This window comes from Myodes glareolus, chromosome 7, assembly GCF_982192425.1.
Source record: "Myodes glareolus chromosome 7, mMyoGla1.1, whole genome shotgun sequence".
Taxonomy (NCBI): domain Eukaryota; kingdom Metazoa; phylum Chordata; class Mammalia; order Rodentia; family Cricetidae; genus Myodes; species Myodes glareolus.
The window spans coordinates 92,394,470-92,412,918 of NC_142032.1; the positions used below are offsets into that span (position 1 = coordinate 92,394,470).

At 48.7% G+C, this 18,449-nt stretch overlaps 1 protein-coding gene and 1 long non-coding RNA gene across 3 annotated transcripts in view; one reads left to right on the plus strand and one right to left on the minus strand.

Annotated features, from left to right (window-relative positions):
• Positions 1 to 18,449, plus strand: part of Dkk3 (dickkopf Wnt signaling pathway inhibitor 3) — a 41,615-nt gene that overhangs the window by 13,284 nt on the left and 9,882 nt on the right. The window lies entirely within an intron of this gene.
• LOC146893420 (uncharacterized) lies at positions 13,386 to 17,516 on the minus strand. 2 transcript variants are annotated; one of them, XR_015738453.1, is made up of 4 exons: positions 17,347 to 17,516; positions 16,660 to 16,736; positions 15,892 to 16,584; positions 13,386 to 15,513 (listed from the first exon to the last, which is right to left on the minus strand). It is a non-coding gene; the product is annotated as an uncharacterized LOC146893420 (long non-coding RNA). The 2 variants fall into 2 exon arrangements; XR_015003028.2 differs by having other exon boundaries at positions 13,386 to 16,584.

Consider the following 18,449-nt stretch of genomic DNA (forward strand, 5'->3'; position numbering starts at 1 on the left):
TCACCCGAGTGCCCCAGCTGATGCAGATAGGGCCTGACATCTTTGTAAGGGGCTTTTGTGTTAAGCCTTCGGCCTGGCCCCTTCCCAGGCCAGTGGGCAGGCTGACCATTGTGCTATGGTTGGAGAAGGGATTAGTGGCAGTTGGGAGCGGGAAAGGACAAGCTATTCTGCTTTGGTGGGAAGCTTTTCTTCAGAGAGGAATCTGGCCTACTTAACCAAGCCACCATTGAAAGACTATGTCCTCTGATTAAAACACATGCTGCAGCCGCATGATTTAGCATGCTTGCAATTGGCTCCTTTCCAGGCTTTGCCTTCCTAGGTGATGGAACCGTGAGTCTGTTTTTCCACACAAACGCACCTCGTCTGAAGCTGTCTCGTAAACTCGTAAAGATACTAGCGAATACTCTGAGGCCATGGGCAGACGGATTTCATCATTTCACCAAAGCCAAACGGGCAGTAGACATTTGAAAGCCTCGGTCATTTCTTTGTTCAAGACAGTGTCCAGTGTTGATGTCGTCCTTCTGACCGGAGACAATGGATGATGTGGCTGTGGACCAGCGGCTTCCCTAGTATGAAGTCACCTTGCCTATTGCTCCTGTTGGATCCTGGGGAAGGTGGGATGTTACACCCTGACAGAGCTTTGGCAAATGTTTCATTTTTCCCACAGGACAACAAGCATACTATCCCTGGGAGAGAAATCAGATCTGAGTGGTAGGGAAAAGTGTGTCCAGGGACCAGCATTCTGCTCAGGCCTCTCCTTCCCCCAGCCGGGCCACAGGTCAGAGGAAAGGCTTGCGTGAGTGTGGCTTTGTTCCCTCCATACCCTAATTTCTGCTGCTGCCTGTTTGTCGGGTTAATGGACATACTAGAGATGCCAAGATTCTGGGATGTGTGTGTGCGTGCAAGTATGTGTGGCACCCAGAAGTCAGCCTTGTGTGTTGTCCTTCAGATATTGTCCACTGTGTTTTTTGAGACAAGGTCTCTCACTGGCCTGGAATTTACCAAGTAGGCTAGGCTGGCTGGCTAGTGAGCCTAGGGGATCCATCTCTTTCTGCCATCCCAGTGCTGGGATTATAAAATGCATACCATTATGCCTGGTTCTTCCCCCCACCCTTCAAGACAGGTTCTGGGGATTGAACTCAAGTCCTCATGCCCACATGACTGAGCCATGTACCCCTGAAGAGGGCACAAGCCTCCTGAGAAGTCTGAGGCAGTTTCTAGAGACTCTACCTCCTGGGAAGTCCTGCTGGGCTAGGCCAGCTTGGAGGACTGAGCCCCAAGAAATGTAGCTCTTTCCTTCCGTTGGCCCTGGGGCAGAATGGAGCAGTCCACACTAGGCTGGTAGAGGCGGGCATTCCAGCCCTGCCCGCATGTTGGCAGTCTTTCCTTCCGTTGGCCCTGGGGCAGAATGGAGGGGTCCACACTAGGCTGGTGGAGGCAGGCATTCCAGCCCTGCCCGCATGCTGGCAGCCTGTGCCTTCTGAGGACCCAGGCAGAGAACTGACAGGCGCTCCCTGGCACCACTCATTAAGCCAAAGCAACTAAAGCTGGGCTGTAATCACAGCTGTCCTGGTTCCCAGCACCCTTCTGGGGTAAGGAGCAGCACTAAATAGCAAGCTGAGGCTGTCTGGGAGGCCTCTGTCAGAGAAGCTAGCTGGGGGGCAGTTTCCTCTACAGTCTCTGAGGGCTCTGCTGGAGGTTCTAGGCTCATTCTGTTGCTGCTCTGTGAGTGTTCATATGGCTGATGCTCACAGAAGGGGTTCATCATGAGCAGCAGACTAGGAGAGGAACTGACGGACGGGTGCTGCAGGGCTAGGTGCAGGTCCTGGCAGCAGGTATATGCTGCTTCTGGAGGAGAAAGCAGACCTGGTGTTCTATGGGCGGTGTCTTGTGCTGCTGTGGATGTCCCCTGCCATGGCCAGCCCCTACCCACGTAGTGTGTAATCATCAGGCTAAGCATAAGACCCTTAATACCATAGGGAAAAAATTACATGGAAAAGTGAAGAACTCTCCTACTCGGTGACATGGCTAATTGCTCCCAAATATACAGTTGGTGTGGGGGAGAAGTGCTCACGGGGTTGGTATGTCCTCAACCAAGATGTCCTTCCAAAAGGAACCTGTCATCTGTAAATGATTCCGCATCTTGAATTAAAACACTGTGGTCTTAATAAATGAGTTTCAGGCCAGGAATGTAGCTCAGTTGGTGGAGTACTTGACAAGAGTGCATGAAAGGCCTGGATCCCACGCCCAGCACTGCGTAAATGTGGCATGGTGGTGGGCACCCGAAACCCCAGCACCCAGAAGATGGAGGTGGGAGATCAGACTGCAAGGTCATTCTCAACTACATAGGGAGCTCAAGGCCAGTTTGAGCTACGTGAGACTCTGTCTTAAAGAAAAAAAGCAAGTAAATAAGTTTCATTTAGGTTTAATATAAATTGATATAAAAAGATAAAAGGATATCTTCAACAGATTGTTGAGAAAATCAATCTCAAAGCAGTACATATATAAGTTACATAAGATATACGTGTGTAACATAAAGACATCTCATTTTTAGGAAAATAAGGTGTCTATAAAAAGCTTGATAAATAAGCACTAAATCGTCAACAGTAGAAACCTCTGGAGGAATCTCAGTTTATTTAGACTGTTCTTTACGGAGTGCTGTTTTGAAAATATTTTTAATGGGCCAGAGGGATGGTTCAGTATGAGAGTGCTTGCTGCCCTTCCGAGAGGACCCCAGTCAGTTCCTAGCTCCCACAACAGAGGGTCCACAACTGTCTGCAACTCCAGCTCCAGGGGCTCTGTTTAGGGTTTCCAGTGCTGCGACAAAACACCGTGACCAAAAGACAAACTGGGGAGGGAAGGGTTTATTTGGCTCACACTTCAACATTGCTGTTTATCACTGACGGAAGTCAAGACAGGAACTCAAACAGGGCAGGAAGCTGGAGGCAGGAACTGATCAGAGGCCATGGAGGGGAGCTGCTTACTGGCTTGCTCCCCATGGCTTGCTCAGCTCACCTTCTTATAGAACCCAGGACCAGCAGCCCAGAGTTGGCACCACTCACCGTGGACTGCCCCCCACCCCATGATCACTAAATGAAAAAATGCCTTACAGCTGGATCTCATGGAGGCATTTCCTCAACCGAGGCTCCTTCCTCTCTGATGACCCTAGTTTGTGCCAAGTTGACACAAAACCAGTCAGTGCAGGCTCCAACACCCTCTTCTAGCCTCTATGGGTACCTACTTACATGTGTCATATACATAACATAAAAATAATCTTTAAAACCTGTTTTAAAGACCTTGTAGATTACTCATAATTTCAGTATAGGCAAGCATTTTTGTTGTGTGAGGCTGAAGGGCAGCCCACTTAGGGAAAGTTGTGAGAGATCCTGCAGAAGTTCCCACCTGAGAGTTGTGCTCAAAATTTCAGCAATTTCTGAGACTTGTTTATGGACAGCCTTGACTATGCTGCCTCCATGGGTGGTCCTCGGGGAGGCTCAAGGAGAAGAGAGAGCTTGTCTGTGTGTGTTTAGGGCTGGGAGTAAGGTCAAAGGGGTGGCCGTTGGGGCTGTAAGGTGAAGTCCCTCTCATGACCCTCGTTCTTTCAGGGTCAGAGGAAGGTCAGCTTTGCCTTGCAGGCTGTTCCCAAGACCAAACATCATCTACTCCCCTCCCCCACAACGTGGGGCAGATAAGGAGATGGGAAGTCCCAGCAGGACCCAGCTGCGTGCTAAGCCTGTGTGAGCTCATGGACTGAGTCACATGGAGGAGGAGATGATGGCCACTTAGGGGCTACTCCCTCCACCTCTGGAGAGAGCAAGCCTTCCTACCTTCTACTGTCTGCCCCTGTTCCTCCTCTTCCCGGATGTGTTTAGATGCTGCTAGCAGTTCTTTAGCGAGTTAATTAAGGACTGGTCACAGCCAGATCAGCTCAAATGATACCCCTGATACTTACTAACTATGTGACTTTGATTAGAGTCTTACCCGGTTCATGCCTTAATTTCCCCATAGGTAAGAGTGAGTTCATCAAATTTCCTGCCAGTCAGGAGCGGTAATACTAGCATTTAGGAGCTGAAGGTAGGAGGATCATGAGTTCAGAGTTATTGTTGGCTATGCAGCAAGTTTAAGACTAGCCTGAGCCGCATGAGACCCTTTTTCTTTTTCAGTGCACACACACACACACACACACACACACAGAGAGAGAGAGAGAGAGAGAGAGAGAGAGAGAGAGAGAGAACAGACAAAATGAATTTATCCCACATGTTGTATTCATGAAGTTAAAATAGTTCAGCTTTGGGGGCTGGAGAGATGGCTCAGCAGCTAAGAGCACTGCCTGTTCTACCAAAGGTCCTGAGTTCAATTCCCAGCAACCACATGGTGGCTCACAACCATCTGTAATGAGATCTGGCGCCTTCTTCTGGCCTGCAGGCATACATGCAGACAGAATATTGTATACATAATAAATAAATCTTTAAAAAAAGAAGAAAAGATTCATTTAAAAAATAGTTCAGCTTTAAACAAGTGGCTAGTGCCTGGATCATTGGCCAGTTAATGCTATCATGTTTTAACTGCCTCCAACCCATACCTATCATAATCCCCTGTGTTATTCACTCAACCCATTCATTATTCATTCACTAGCATGCTCTTTTGACTACGTACTATGTTCCTGGCAGGTTAGCACAAAGGAGTTTTTAACATCAAAGGGAACCCAGGCTCAACCAATCAACTAAATAAATAATTACAGTGAGTGCATAATTTATTTCTTTTAAAATATTTTTTAAATTATTTTTAGGAGTGTGTATATGTTTACATGCATGTGTGTGCCAAGGAGGCCAGAAGAGGGCGTCAGATCCCTTGGAGCTGGAATTACAGGCAGATGTGTGCTGTCTGGCATGGGTGCTGGGGATGGAACTCAGGTTAAGGTCTGGAAGAGACCTTAACCACTGAGTCATCTCTCCAGCCCAATTCATTTTGTGAGACTGGGTCTTGCTATGCTGCAGCCAAATCTAGTCTTAAACTCCTGTCTCAGTTTGAAGGCCCCAAAATGTGAGCCTTTTGCCACCTTGTCTGATAGCCAGAGAGTTTGGAGGTTGCAAAATGGTTGACAAGTGTAGCTATACTTCTGGACTCCTGACATGACTACCTGGTTCTTTTGACATTAAGATGACTCGTACAAGTAGATCCATTCCATCCTGACAGATGGTCAGGATATGAAAATGTACTTCTGCTCCTTCTTTTGTAATTATGAGGTTACTGGGGAGTGACTGCCTTCAGGATACTTGATCTAGGGTCGCTTCACTCCCCAAACAACAGAGTGCTAATGACTTAGTGTCTCAAAGTGTTGAAGTAATTAACTATTCAAGTTGTCCTTTGTATCATGTTAAGACTTTTGTTGCCTTCTTCCCCCTTTTGTATTGGGGTATAAAAGTGTATGGAAAGTTAAATGCAGATGATTTCAGTACTCACTGGAATGCCCACCCAGTGCTGTTCTATGGTTTCTGTTTTGTTATTTTCACACGCATCTTCATATTCTTTCCTAATATTTCTAACTCCCCACGCCCCTACCCTGGCAAGAAGTGTTTTTGTCGAGGCCTGTGCCTGACATCTCAGCCTCTCCAGTGCTGTGGGTTATGGGTGTATTACCACAGATACGTAACTTCCAAAGCAGAATTGAACCAGACGAGGTAGCCTGAGAGGACTTTTTTGGATGGGAGGATGGAATTCTGCATAGTCTGTCATGTTTCTGTTTACTCTGTGAGCTGAGACACTAACTAACTGCCCAGTTGTTCTAGACTGTCTCTTTAAGGGTATCGTGCGGCCTTGAGAGACAAGGACTGCTCTCCCTCTGTGACAGAAGGGGATGCACTCCAACATAAAAAGTTTTATTCTCTAGGCTTCCAATTCCTCAGGTGTGGCACAAGCTCATGCAAGATGTGATGTTACCCTAATGTGTGCGTGCAGCTGAGGGAGCCAGGGGACTGTCACGGACCTCGGGCATCAAGTTCCCAGGCTCCTGTGCAGCTCTCATCAATTCCCTTGTCTCCCAGCCCAGGGCCTTGTGTAAAACAGGAGGGAAAGCTGGGCGACCCAGGCCATTTGCATTCTTGATGGCCTTCCTGGAAGAGGTGGTGGCTACACTGTGTTTGCAGTGGTGTCTGGGAATTAGTTGCAGGGAGTCAAGGCAATTCTTGCTGAAGCATTGCTTGTTCAAAGTCAAGAAGACACGCAGATTTAAGAGATGTGAACCGCTCGTTTAGAATGCCGGAGCGTGGTGGGGACAGCAGCTGAAGCTGGGAAGGGGTGGGGATTAGGTCAGGAGACTTGGAGAATGCAGCCAAGGAGTCAGGAGACATGCTGAGTTAGGCATGTTCTGTTTCTGCAAGCCTTTATCAGCCCCCAATCTACCCACCCCAACCCACCCCCGTACTGCATGCCAGAGCTACCACACAACCTCCAAAGTAGGGAGCCAGGAGGAGACGGTTTGCATGGCAGAGGCATCTCTGAAGATGCAGTTTTACTGAAGCTCAAATCCCAAGTCTCTTTGAGATGCAGACAATCTGTGTCCCGCAAGAGCCTGGCCTTGGGCCTAGAAGTCTGGAACGTTTTACTTGAAAGTGAAGCACAGGCCAGATAATAAGTCACACTGATTGCACCTGGTTAATCTGGTTAGCCTGATGCCATCAACCATAGAACAAGCTGAGTTCTGAGCTCTGGGGACGTGGAGGGGACAAACAGTGTCTTGTGCAGGCACATGGCTGTCTTCTGCCTTGGGAACTTGGGGATTCTTCCAGGCACTGGCCCAGGCCCTTTGCATCCTGTTTGCCGGATAAGTGGAGCCTTGCCCTTCTTTGTCCTTGGTGCTGTTTGTTGTTCTGAAAACCTCACAAAGCTTGTGAACCTATCTTGTTTTGTTTTTAAAAATAATATCACAAATGTAATAATAGCAAGGTCTGCTTGCTCCCTATGGTCCCTCATTTAGTCACTCAGAAGGCCATCAGATTAAGCAACCCCTCCCCAGATCTAGCCATCTGTGAGCCAGGGTAAATACTGGTAACTATGACTAAGTCTTCCATAATAACTGGTGATTATAATGGCAACGAGAGCTCTACACCATGAAAGCAGACATTGCCTGCTGCATGCCAGGAGCTTTGTGAGGGGTCTCTAGCACCCCTCCTACTACCTGCTGACAGCCATCCAAGGAGGACACTCACTGACCGCAAATGGAGTGACTGAGAGAAACAATCCAAATTCATAGGGGGCTGAGTCAGTACTTAACAAGAGGGATAAACACTGAGGTCTTATTGACTCAGAAACTCCAAAGACATGTATTTTTCTTTAGTGGAGCTTTTTTGCTTTCTTTATTTCTTCTTTTTTTTCTTCTTCTTTTTCTTTTTCTTCTTCTTCTTCTTCTTCTTCTTCTTCTTCTTCTTCTTCTTCTTCTTCTTCTTCTTCTTTTTCTCCTCCTCCTTCTCCTCCTTCTTTTCCTCCTCCTCCTCCTTTTCCTCCTTCTTTTCCTCCTCCTCCTCCTTCTCCTTCTCCTTCTTCTTCCTCCTCTTCTTCTTCCTCTTCTTTGACATGACCTCATGCAGCCAAAGTTAGACTCAAACTTGCTATATAGCTGAGGATGACATGAAGCTTTTGGTCCTCCAGGGTTAGTGGTAGAGACAAGCAGATCTCAGGGTCTCATTGGCCAGCCAGTCTAGCTAACATAAGCTGCAGAGTCACCGAGAGACACTGCTCAAAGATAAAGTGAGGGCCGATGAAGAAAGAGATCTGATGTCAGTCTCTGGCCTCACATGCACTCACACCAGTGAACATACATGCACACATGTAACACACACTTTAAAAAAAAGACACAACTTTCCATTCTTGTGGGGATATACTCAGCAGTGGAATTCCCAGTTTATAGGGTTTTTTTTTTTTTAAATGTGTGTGGATGTTTTGCCTACATGTATGTTTATGTACTGTTTGGTCCAGGGGAGTCACGAGAAGATGGGGACAGACCACCAAAGTCTAATAAACAAGAAGCAAACTTTATTCCAGAAACTAGAATCCAGAAAAAAATAAAATAAAATAAAAAAATCTCTATGGGGCAGAAAAAGCTTATCAGCTAGCTGAGACCCAGCCAGAGATGGATTCTGTAAGGCTCTGGCAAAGGCTGGTTTCTGAACCCACTTTTTTATAGTAGGGGCACCAAGCATTAGGTCTGAACAAAGGAATTTTTACAGTCTCAAGGTAAAATTCAAATACAGATTGCCTTACTTTACAATCTCCATTAATAGAGTTTTTTTAGTTAAACTAGTCTTTGCTCTTAAATCTATTGTCTTCCTTGGTACTTCCAGGTGGTGTTTACTGAAGCCCTGTGCTCTCCCCTTTGATGCTGCCAGCTTCACATAGCAGGGATAATGTTTAACCCAGAATTCATATATCTATTTCCTAAAAGTTGACTCAGCTCATTTCCGTAGGCTAGCTCTTAGTTTGCAGAGAGATGCTTTGGCCTTGTAGATAGAGCTATGGGTTGTAAAGCGGAGTAACCCACTGTTAACAGTTAATCCTTAAGCTACCGAGAAAGCTGCTGACAGTCTGTTCTCATTCTCCTAAGCTTACAACTTTATATTTCTTTATTTTTACATTCCTATTTCTGGAATCTACATTTTTATATTCTTATTCTTGGACCCTTCAGTCCCACTCTCCTGTCTGGTGCCCGAGAAGAAGGCATTGAATCCCCCAGAGCTGGGGTTACAGAAGGTTATCGGCCGCCATGTGAATACTGGGAATCTCATCTAGGCCCACTGAAAGAGCAGCCAGTATCTAACCACTGAACCATCTCTTTGGCCCCCCACAGGGCTTTTGGTTTGGGGCTTGTTGAACAGCTTCCATATTGCCCCTCACAGTGACTTTGTGGTTTCATGTTCTGTCCATCATGAGCCAATCTTTCCCCTCTCAGATCTCATGATTTAGGCACTGGGAGAAATGAAATGGATGAATGGAATTTATGCCCTGCCCATGCTGAAGCACGCATGGGCAGCCCGTATATAGCGGTTCTGTTGAACGTTTTCATGTTGGGTTTCATGGTCTAAGTTGATGAGGACAACTGTAATGGGGTGAGGGAGAGACATGTACTGGGACCTAATTTAAAAATTATCTGGATGCGTATGGTATTACCTCCACACTTGAGAGGCTGTCAGGAGGGGTGCAAGTTTGAGCTAATCTTGGGTACGTAATAAACTCTGTCTCAAAAACAACAATAACAACAAAACAAAACAAAAACACATGAAAGCCAAACTCCAACTAACTCCAGGTCCCTTTTGCCCTCGATGGGGCAGCACTTTCCCTAGTCCTGCCTCCAGAAGTGGCCTCTGCAGTACGCGGCAGCCACAGTAGTGGGAGAGCCAGTGCTGCTGGCCCTGCATTCTCAGCCCGCACTGAAGCCTATTGTCGATGTTTTCAAGACTGCCCATGGTCTCATACACAGGCCCGTAGCATGAGCTCTGGAATCACAGGTCGGCTTTGGTAGCTTCCCTGGCCTCTCCATATGAGACCCCACACCCACTCTCCAGCGTCCGGAAAGAACTACCCCCTATTTCTCTGTCAGGGATTCTAAGCCCCAGGGGCTTTGGGTCCCCATGAAGGTTTTTATGGTATCAGTGATGTTTTGATTCCCATCAGCAGTGGATATTGGAAGACAGGCCCAAACAGAGCCAACAGAGGCCTCAGTTCGTCTGTTCTTTCTTCAGAGTGGGATGCAGGGCCAATGATAGGGAATGGCTGGGGTCAGGTGGAGAGGGCAGAGGTTGTACTTATTGCTTTTGAGTAATGACAGTGGTGGCCACAGCTAGACCAGCCTGGCTGGTGTCTCACATCGGACAGAAAACTGCTTCTCCTGACACCTCCTCAGCAAAGGAAGGGAAGCAATGGATGGAGACCAAGTCACATCTCACTAGACCTACTGCCACTGTCATTGTAGCCTCTGCACCACGGAGGAAAAGGAACAAGGCTGTTAGGTGCATTTCAGAATAGCAAGTACTGTGGAATTTGGAGCGTGAACTATGTGGGCCAGAGGCCTATTGTGTGACCACGGCCCCTCACCTCTGAGTGTTAGGCCTTGCTCCGTGGGAACGAGCAGGTGCTGACTGCCTGAGGGGGCGGTGAGCCGGGGAAACAGTGAGCTGACCCAGATGCACACACCTGTAATCCTAGTACTGGGGAGCCTAAGGCATGATGATCAGGAGTTGGGGAGCTTATGGCAGAAGAATCAGGAGTTAGAGGACAGCCTGCGCTACATAGCAGACACTCCTACCCCCGAAAAGAAAATAGGGCATAGAGTAAATGTAACTTTTCCCTTTTGACTTAATTTCTCAGCCCTTCGCGGTAGGCAGACAGTAGGTTACAGAGGAGGTGTGATGAATCAGGAATGGTGTTTATCCTGCTGTAAGGTCATGCTTGCTCTGATGCCGTGCCCATGAGTTTCTAAGGGGTGACAGTGGCCAAGGCGCCAGACCAAACAGATGAAAACCCGTGTGTGTGCAGACAGGTCCTGGGCCAAAGAAAATGGAGCATTTCATGGGATCTGGCAGGTATAAATTGTAGCACGCGCAGGGCCTGTTGGGCTCGGCTCACTTCGAGATCTTTAAGGAATGGGGTGGCTGGGAATGTGAGGGTTTCCAAGCAAGCACAAAGCCCTGGGTTCAATCCTCAGCCCTGTAAGAACCGGGTGAGGGTGTGCACGCCTGCAGTTCTAGCAGAGCACTCCCGAGGTGTGTGTGTGACAGGGGAGGGGGTTAGAAATTCAGGGCCATTCTTGGCTGCACATGGAATCTAAAACCAGCCTGTGTGTGCTATCTGTGAGCCTGCCCCCTTAACAAAGCAAACGAAAGAAGATGTAATGAAAGCACTGGGCACAGGCCTCTGTCAAAGCCCCACCCTATGGTAGACATGACTAATATATTGCCGAGTGATTTCCTTATGAGCCCAGATAGCTCAGTACTTGAGCTAAGAGAACACTATAAGCAGCCACTGGCAGGGAGCTGCGCTCTCTCTGTAACTCACCTTTTATCCCATTTGAAGATGAGGTACAGAGCTGGGGGAGGGGTGGGTGAGTTTCCTTAGAAACCAAAGTGATCGTAGCTGGAACCTCACTCAGGTTAATTCATGTTTTGGGAAGCCTAGAGCTTCCTGTTACAGAGGGCAGGTCTAGGGGTACCACAGCACCAAGGATTAGTGGCAAGGCAGGTGGGGAGACTGAGAATGAGGGAGATATTGAAGACTGAGTGGGGAGACTTTGGGGGAGTTCTGGCTGGTGAGTACAGAAGTTCGTAAAGTACAGATAAGAGCATTTTCTGGAAGGGTTTGAGCACCTGGAAGTCAGGGGTCTCCATTTGTTATCTGTCACCTCTGGGTCTGTGCTTGGAATGGAGTGGGTACCCAGCAATGAATCAACGCCTGTAGTAGATGAATTAGGAAATAGGAGCAGATAGGAACAGATTACACAGAAGAATTCCTGAAGACAAGAGCCAGAATAGAGTGTATGAAGAAGTGTGTGTGTGTGTGTGTGTGTGTGTGTGTGTGAGAGAGAGAGAGAGAGAGAGAGAGAGAAAGAGAGAGAGAGAAGGAAGGGGAGGGAGGGAGGGAGGGAAAGAGGGAGGGAGGGAGAGATGGTAATATGTTCCTGTGTCGTGTATACATGGAGGCCAGAGATTGGCATCAGGTGTCTTTTCTCTATTGTTTACCACCTTACTTTTGAGACAGAGTCTCTCGCTGAGCCTGGAATTTACCTGTTCAGCTGAACTGGCTGGCTGTTGCCTCCCCAGCTCTGGGATTACAGGTGCACACCACCACTCCTGGGTCTTATGTGGGTGCTGGGGAGTCCAACTTGGTTCCCCGTGCTTGAACTGCAAGCGTGTTACCCACCAAGCATCTCACCAGCTTTGAGCACGGGTTTTATTTGTTAGAAAACCGAGCGATTATTTTTCTGGCCTGTACTTATTCGTCTGTGTTCCTGAGCATCCGCTTTTTGCCGAGTGGTATCACGGCAGGCTGTACATATTTTATTTCCCTATCCTTGTAATGTTGTGACGTTGGTATTGTTTTGGGGAGAGGACACTAGAGTTTGGCGAAGTTAAATATCGAAAGCTACAATCGAGGATTAAATGGTAAGCGTCAGGAGACACTGGCCACTGGCCACATGATAGCAATGGGATGTGGAAGGCACTGCTGAAGGAGGTCAGCCTGGGTTTTCTAGCTTCCTCAGTTCGGAGGAGTCTGGCCTAGGAGGCAGAGAGAGTACTGCTCAGAATGGAGGGATGTTCAAGTCTGAAGACAGAGGCAACCTAGTGCCCTACACCCTGGATCCCTGGGGCTAAGACGGGTAGAGACCTTGTCCTTCTCCAGCTTGGGAGCCAAAGGATGTAGGCTCAGTCGCCTCCCAGCAGCCTTTACTTCTTCCATTGTTTCCAGGGTCCCCTTCCCCGGGAGGATGTGAATCTAGTCGTAGAATGGCCAAGTTCAAGGTCACGGTCAGTCCAGGGCCACCTTGTGTAGAAAAGTCTTTCTGCCTCCAGCATCTTGCTAGGATTTAAAACGTGAGAGCAAAGAGAACTCATTTTCCTGGGCTTCTACCATGTGCCAGGCTGTTTGCCCTCGCTCCAGCCAGCCGCCTAAGTGGTGAAGTAAATCAGGCATTTGGGTCTCGGGCAGGCCCTGGGCCACCTCCACGAGGTTTTCCCCTTGTAGTGAAGCCCATGTTCTCTGCCAGCCCCTGAGGGGGAAGCAGAGACTCAGCTACTTCTGAGCAAAATGAAGTCAAGCATGCTTTTCCGCCACAGAAGTTTATTAAAACTTTTTCCAGGGTCGTTAACATACATGGCTAGAGTTGAAAAGTCTAGAAATTCCTGAAGCCCCCTTTGTGCCCTGCTGTGGAAGAATTCTGCGGGAAGAGGAAGAGAGAGGAAAAATAATCATGAAAAGGAAAGCATGGGCCTTGAAGCTCAAGAGGCCTGAGGTGATGCTTTCTTCTGTACAGAGCTAAGCAACTTCGGTTTTGTTTTGAGTAGCTTTGAATTTTATTCATCTTTTCCTGCTTTTCTTTTCAAGGGAGCTGAGGAAATTCTTTGTGATGTATTTTTTAAACATTTCTTTCTTTCTATGTGCATGTGTATATGTGGTGGTGCGTGCCAGTGTGTGTGTGTGTGTGTGTGTAGCCAGAGGACAATTGACAGACATTTGTTCTCTCTGTTCATCCTCATCCTTTCGGTCCTGGAAATTGAACGCAGGTCAGCAGGCTTTGAGTTGCTAAAGGATGTAGAGGTTCTTTTTTTTTAATTTTTTTAAAGATTTATTTATTTATTATGTATACAGTACATATTATGTATACAGTATTCTACCTACATTCAGGCCAGAAGACGACATTCAGGCCAGAAGAGGGCACCAGATCTCATTACAGATGTTTATAAGCCACCATGTGGTTGCTGGGAATTGAACTCAGGACCTTTAGACAAGCAGGCGGTGCTCTAAACCCCTGAGCCATCTCTCCAGCCCCGAAGTAGAGGTTCTTAACCGTGGATATGAATCCAAGGACAACCTTTTAAAGTCCCAGTCCCCTGACCTCCCCCTCCAGGGCCGTTGCCATTTTCAGACAGCACTTGTGCTCAGCCCTACTTCAGAAGGAAGAGCTGCCGCCGGACATTGCTATCCAGGATACAAATGAGCCATCAGACCCCGCAACTCTGTTAGTTCCAGTTAGGTGGGCTCATTCTTGCTTGTGATCCCATCGGCTCCCTTATCAACCCACACACGTTGTTCTGAGAAGGGTCCTCAGGCTGCAACCAGCTGCCAAAGAACCCACATCACAAAAAAGGTCAAGACTTCTGTTTTTATGTTTTGGGTTTTTTGAGATAGGGTTTTGCTATGTAGCCCATGATGGTCTCAAAATTGTGGCATCCTCCTGTCTTGGCCCCCAAAAGAGCTGGTATCACAGACATTAGAAAATATACCGGGTGGAGACTCCTTTTGTATTGTTTTGTTTGAGTTTCATTCTGCCTCATTTGGCATGGAACTCTCAGTGATCCTCCTGCCTCAGTGATCACCCTCCCCCAAGTACTGTGATTACAGACACCTGTCACCACACCTGGTTCTTTGTGTTAGTCTTTGAGGGTAACTGCAGACCAGGTAGGTGAAGGATTCTAGATGTGTGAACTGAAATCTAGGTCCTGGGGAAGTCAGAACATCAGGGAGGACAGCAGGTTAAGCACTGACCCTGTGCCTTACGTCAAGAGCAGAGTTGGGATTCCAGGCCATGGTTGGTGGGGAAGGTAGGTGGTGTTCTCAGAATGGAGGTAGGTCTCCTAAGCTGAGTAGACCCTGAGCCTGGCCATCACCAGCCCTTTTGTTAAGTGAGCTCAGACCTTATGTGCAATCAGAAAACCAGGTCCTTAATGTGCAGAGGCGAGGACCACCTCTTTTGAGTGGCAGGAATGTGAGGGTTCCATCCATGTCGCCCCCTTACTGGGGTTAGTTATAAGGATGCAAGGCTGTCCCTCTGCAGGTTGCTGGGTGAGTGAGGATTGAAGCCACAGAAGGTCAAATGGTTGACCCACACTTTGTGGGACTATGAAGGTAGACAGCTCCTCAGCTCTAGAACCACAGACCCCCTCCCCTTCCTGGTCACTGGAGGTGAACCACAGCCCCTCCCCCACTTCCTGACCACTGGGGGGAAGTGCTGTTTTTTTCCACTCGAGTCTCTATTGTCACATCAATTTCTTACACAGCATTGCAGATGCAGGCTGTTATGGAGACCAGGAAGGCGGCTGTCTCCTCCAATTATGCGCTGATTGAATTAGCCCAATGCTAAGCCTTCTCGAGGGCCCTCAGCCCCTGACTTTCAGAACAACTATGATCGGGGATATGCATAATTAGGTTTGTGTTTTTAGAGGAGGGAGCTGTGGGTAAGGGGGTGGCTAGTGGCTGGAGGACATCTTCGTTGCTGACCTGAGGGGAGAGAGGACCCTCTCTGGGAATGATAAACCTCACCACAGAGCTGAAGCTGTAGGTCAGTTGAGTCGAGTTGTTAGTTTTTCCTCTGCGTTCCATCCCCAGCACCGTATAAACCAGGCATGGTGACATTGTGAGGTATCCACCAGGGAAGACCACTTGGACACAGCTTCAAGACAGTAGAAAGTCTTTACCAGCAGGCCAGCTACTACCTTGGGTGGTCAGGTGTCTGGAGACAACACTGGGTGTTCCGGACCGGAGCTTGGTCCTGAGTGTTTCTCAGGGAGAACTTTTATGCACGGAAAGCACATCCTGGGCTGACACGCCTCAATTAGCGAGAACAGTCAGCCAGAAGCAAAACTACAGAGGCCGGAAAGCAAGGTTATTGCATGTGGAGACTTCCTCGAAACTGTGGGCTTGGATGGGCTAGGTCTTTGTTCTTGTTTCAGTGAATAGTGCTGCCTACGAGCTGGGGTCTGAGGCCTGAAAGGTGCTTCCATCCTAGTGCCAGGAGTCAGGTGTGGAGGCCTGCAGCAGTGAAGCAGCTCCGTAACTCCAGCGGTCAGGAGGTGGGGCAGGAGGACCAGAAGTTCAAGGTCATTCTTGGCTAACTAGTGAGTCTGAGGCCAGCTTAGGACACCTGAGGTCCTCCTCAGAACAGTCCCTCTGCTACATGTATGGAAATCCCTTTTATGCCTGAATCTGAGAACTCCAATCAGAGCCCCTCCCCCTGGCCCCATTTCTGGAAGGAACTGGCCCCAAAGAGCACCTTTGGGAGGGTCAGGTGAGCAGAAGCCTGTCCTTCCCTGTTTCTCTCTGGTACTCAACACTTTCTATAGGAACCTGGGACGGAACTTAATTACTGGGAACCAAGCGAGAACTTGACTCTGCCGTTTCTAGACCTACCTGATCATATGGCTTTGCCGAGTGTTGCAGGCTCGAATTTGTAGCACAGAATCCCAGACAGGGCCCTGAGAGAGGCAGCAGCAAGGGAGAAGGCCTGAGAACGCCTGACCCAGCTCACCTTTGCTCCGCTGATGTGAGGAAGGATGAGCGGGACTTGCTGTGGGTGGGGGAGCATGGCGGGAGGTGGGGGGGGGTGTACAGACATGAAAGGCCAGGGCAGTGAGGAGTTCTCTTTAGCATCATTTGCCCCTTTGTTCCAGGGTGTCAGTTGGTCATCACCATAAAAAATCAATTCTAAAGGAAGAAGTGTGTTTCGGCTCATGGTTTCAGTCTGTGGTGAGTTGTTTTGGGGACCGTGAAGGAGCAGAACATCATAGCAAGGAACACATATATGATAGCGCTGGGCTGCTCACATCATGGCCAGAGGAAAGTAGGAAGGGAGGAGAGGGGAGAGAGGGAGGAGGGAGAAAGGGAGAGGGGCCAGCAATCCTTTGACTAGGATTGAGGACCAAGAAGAGCTTCGTTTAGAGCAATCTTGGCCCAGTTTTCCAGAGGAAATGCTGAACAGAAGGAGTCAGGCTCAAAGAATGTACCCTGGGGGCGTGGGGTGTGGGACTTCACGGCCAGGCAGTGGGACTGGGTCCTGAAGGGTTACTAGCTGTTCTGTAGGCCTTGCCTTCCCCACCTGAGGATCTGTGGTGGATGGAAAGGAGGCTGTGGGAGGAGTCCAGGTATAGGCTGAGGGTTGGGGCAGGGTGCACTCCTTACCTCACAGTGCCAAGAGCCAAGTCCAGGGTGGTGGGTGAGTTCCACTGAGGTGGGGATAGATTGCCACCCTCCTCTTCCTGGGTTGTAACATGTGGGGGAGGGAGAATTGGCAGGTCACCCACCCAGACTTTTGCAGATGCTAGCACTTCAGGATAATAAGGGCTGGCATCAGCCTCCGACTCCTGCCCAAATTTTTCCACAGGGCTGTCTCTACAGCAGGGGCCAGACCAGAACCCTGGGTGAGGTTGCCCCAAAGCCCTGAGCCGGCAGACAGACAGCTTACAGCCCCACCTTTGGGAAAGGCTGCAGGCACCCCACTGTGCTGGAGACAGATAGACAGGTTTTTGTTACAGGCTCCTACATCTGGCTTCATTCTGAGGCCAAAAAAGGACCCTTTAGCAGAGGGGAAAGACTGATCTGGAGGCCTCCACATACACACACACACACACACACACACACACACACACACACACCTTAGAATTTGCTGATAGGGAAATCAACTGAAGGATGGAGGCCACCACTATTCTCCTGGGCACCTCAGACCAAGGTCAGCCTAGAAGGGCCTGCCCTCTTGCATCCAGCAGGGAGGGTACCCCTCCTCGAGATCTCCTCCTGCCCTCATCTGTCCTCCCCCGCCCCCAGTGTCTGCCCTAGTTTCTAAAGCCCTAGTACAGCCCTGCTACTGACCTGTGACCTTGACAAGAGACTGCCTCAGTTTCCTTGTCTGTAAAGTAGGGCTTCTCTGCTCAGAGTGGAAAAGGAAGTGGTGTAAGGGTGGCAGGTGGGAGGGGACTGATAGCTGGTGTGGGGGTGTTGAGTGGGAGGTGACAGGCGGAGCACAGACTTTCCTGCCCTCTGTTGCCCTTGTCACCTCTGGTCAGTTGACTAGTCTTGAACCCTTTCTACATTTCTGTGCCCTTGTTTCCTCACAGAGGGCTCTGGACTGAACCGGAAGTTGAGTTGTGTGGATAGGCAGAGCCCTGGGGTGAGCCCCACATTGTCAGTCATTCAATAGGAAAGGGACTCATTTTCTAGGATGAGGTCCACCATCCCACACTGAGGTGAAGCAGGTTGTAGAGTCTCCCTGACACTTCAGTGTTGTTCCTGTCCTTGTGGGCTCTGGAGAAGAGAGCAGAGGTGAGAGGTCGGGTCTGTTAGCGTAGCTGATAATCACAAGGATGTTCGCTTAGACACAGTGGTGGAGTCGGAGATAATTTAGCTCTAGGTATGCAACATCCCAACCCTCACAACCTGAAAGTTCCAATTAGTCAGCTTTGCAGCATCTTTAACCCAGCTGAGGCTCTTCCTAGGGAGTCCAGTTCACGGTCTTATTTGAATTCGTTGAGCTGCAAGGACCTTATCTCTAGGACATGTTCCAAAGGATTTTGTAGCACAATTAATAAAAACCCAGAGACAAATATTGGGCTTCAACCTGAAGGTCAGAAAAGCAAAGCAGTCAGTCACTGGCTCTTATTTCTACCTCAGTTCGAAATGGTGATCCTGCCTCCAGGAATCTCAGAATGAGACTGACCGAGAGCTGTCTCCTACTGGTTTATATTCCTCTCTAGGGCTGGGATTAAAGGCATGCACCACTACTGCCTGGTTTCTATGGCAAACTAGTGTGACTACTGGGATTAAAGGGGTGTGTCACTACTGCCTGGTCTGTAAGGCTGACCAGAGCGGCTGTTTGACTCTCTGATTTTCGGGCAAGCTTTATTTATTAAAATACAAATGAATTATCACTCCAGTATTTAGTGGCTAGGACATCAACATGGAAATTTTGATCTGGG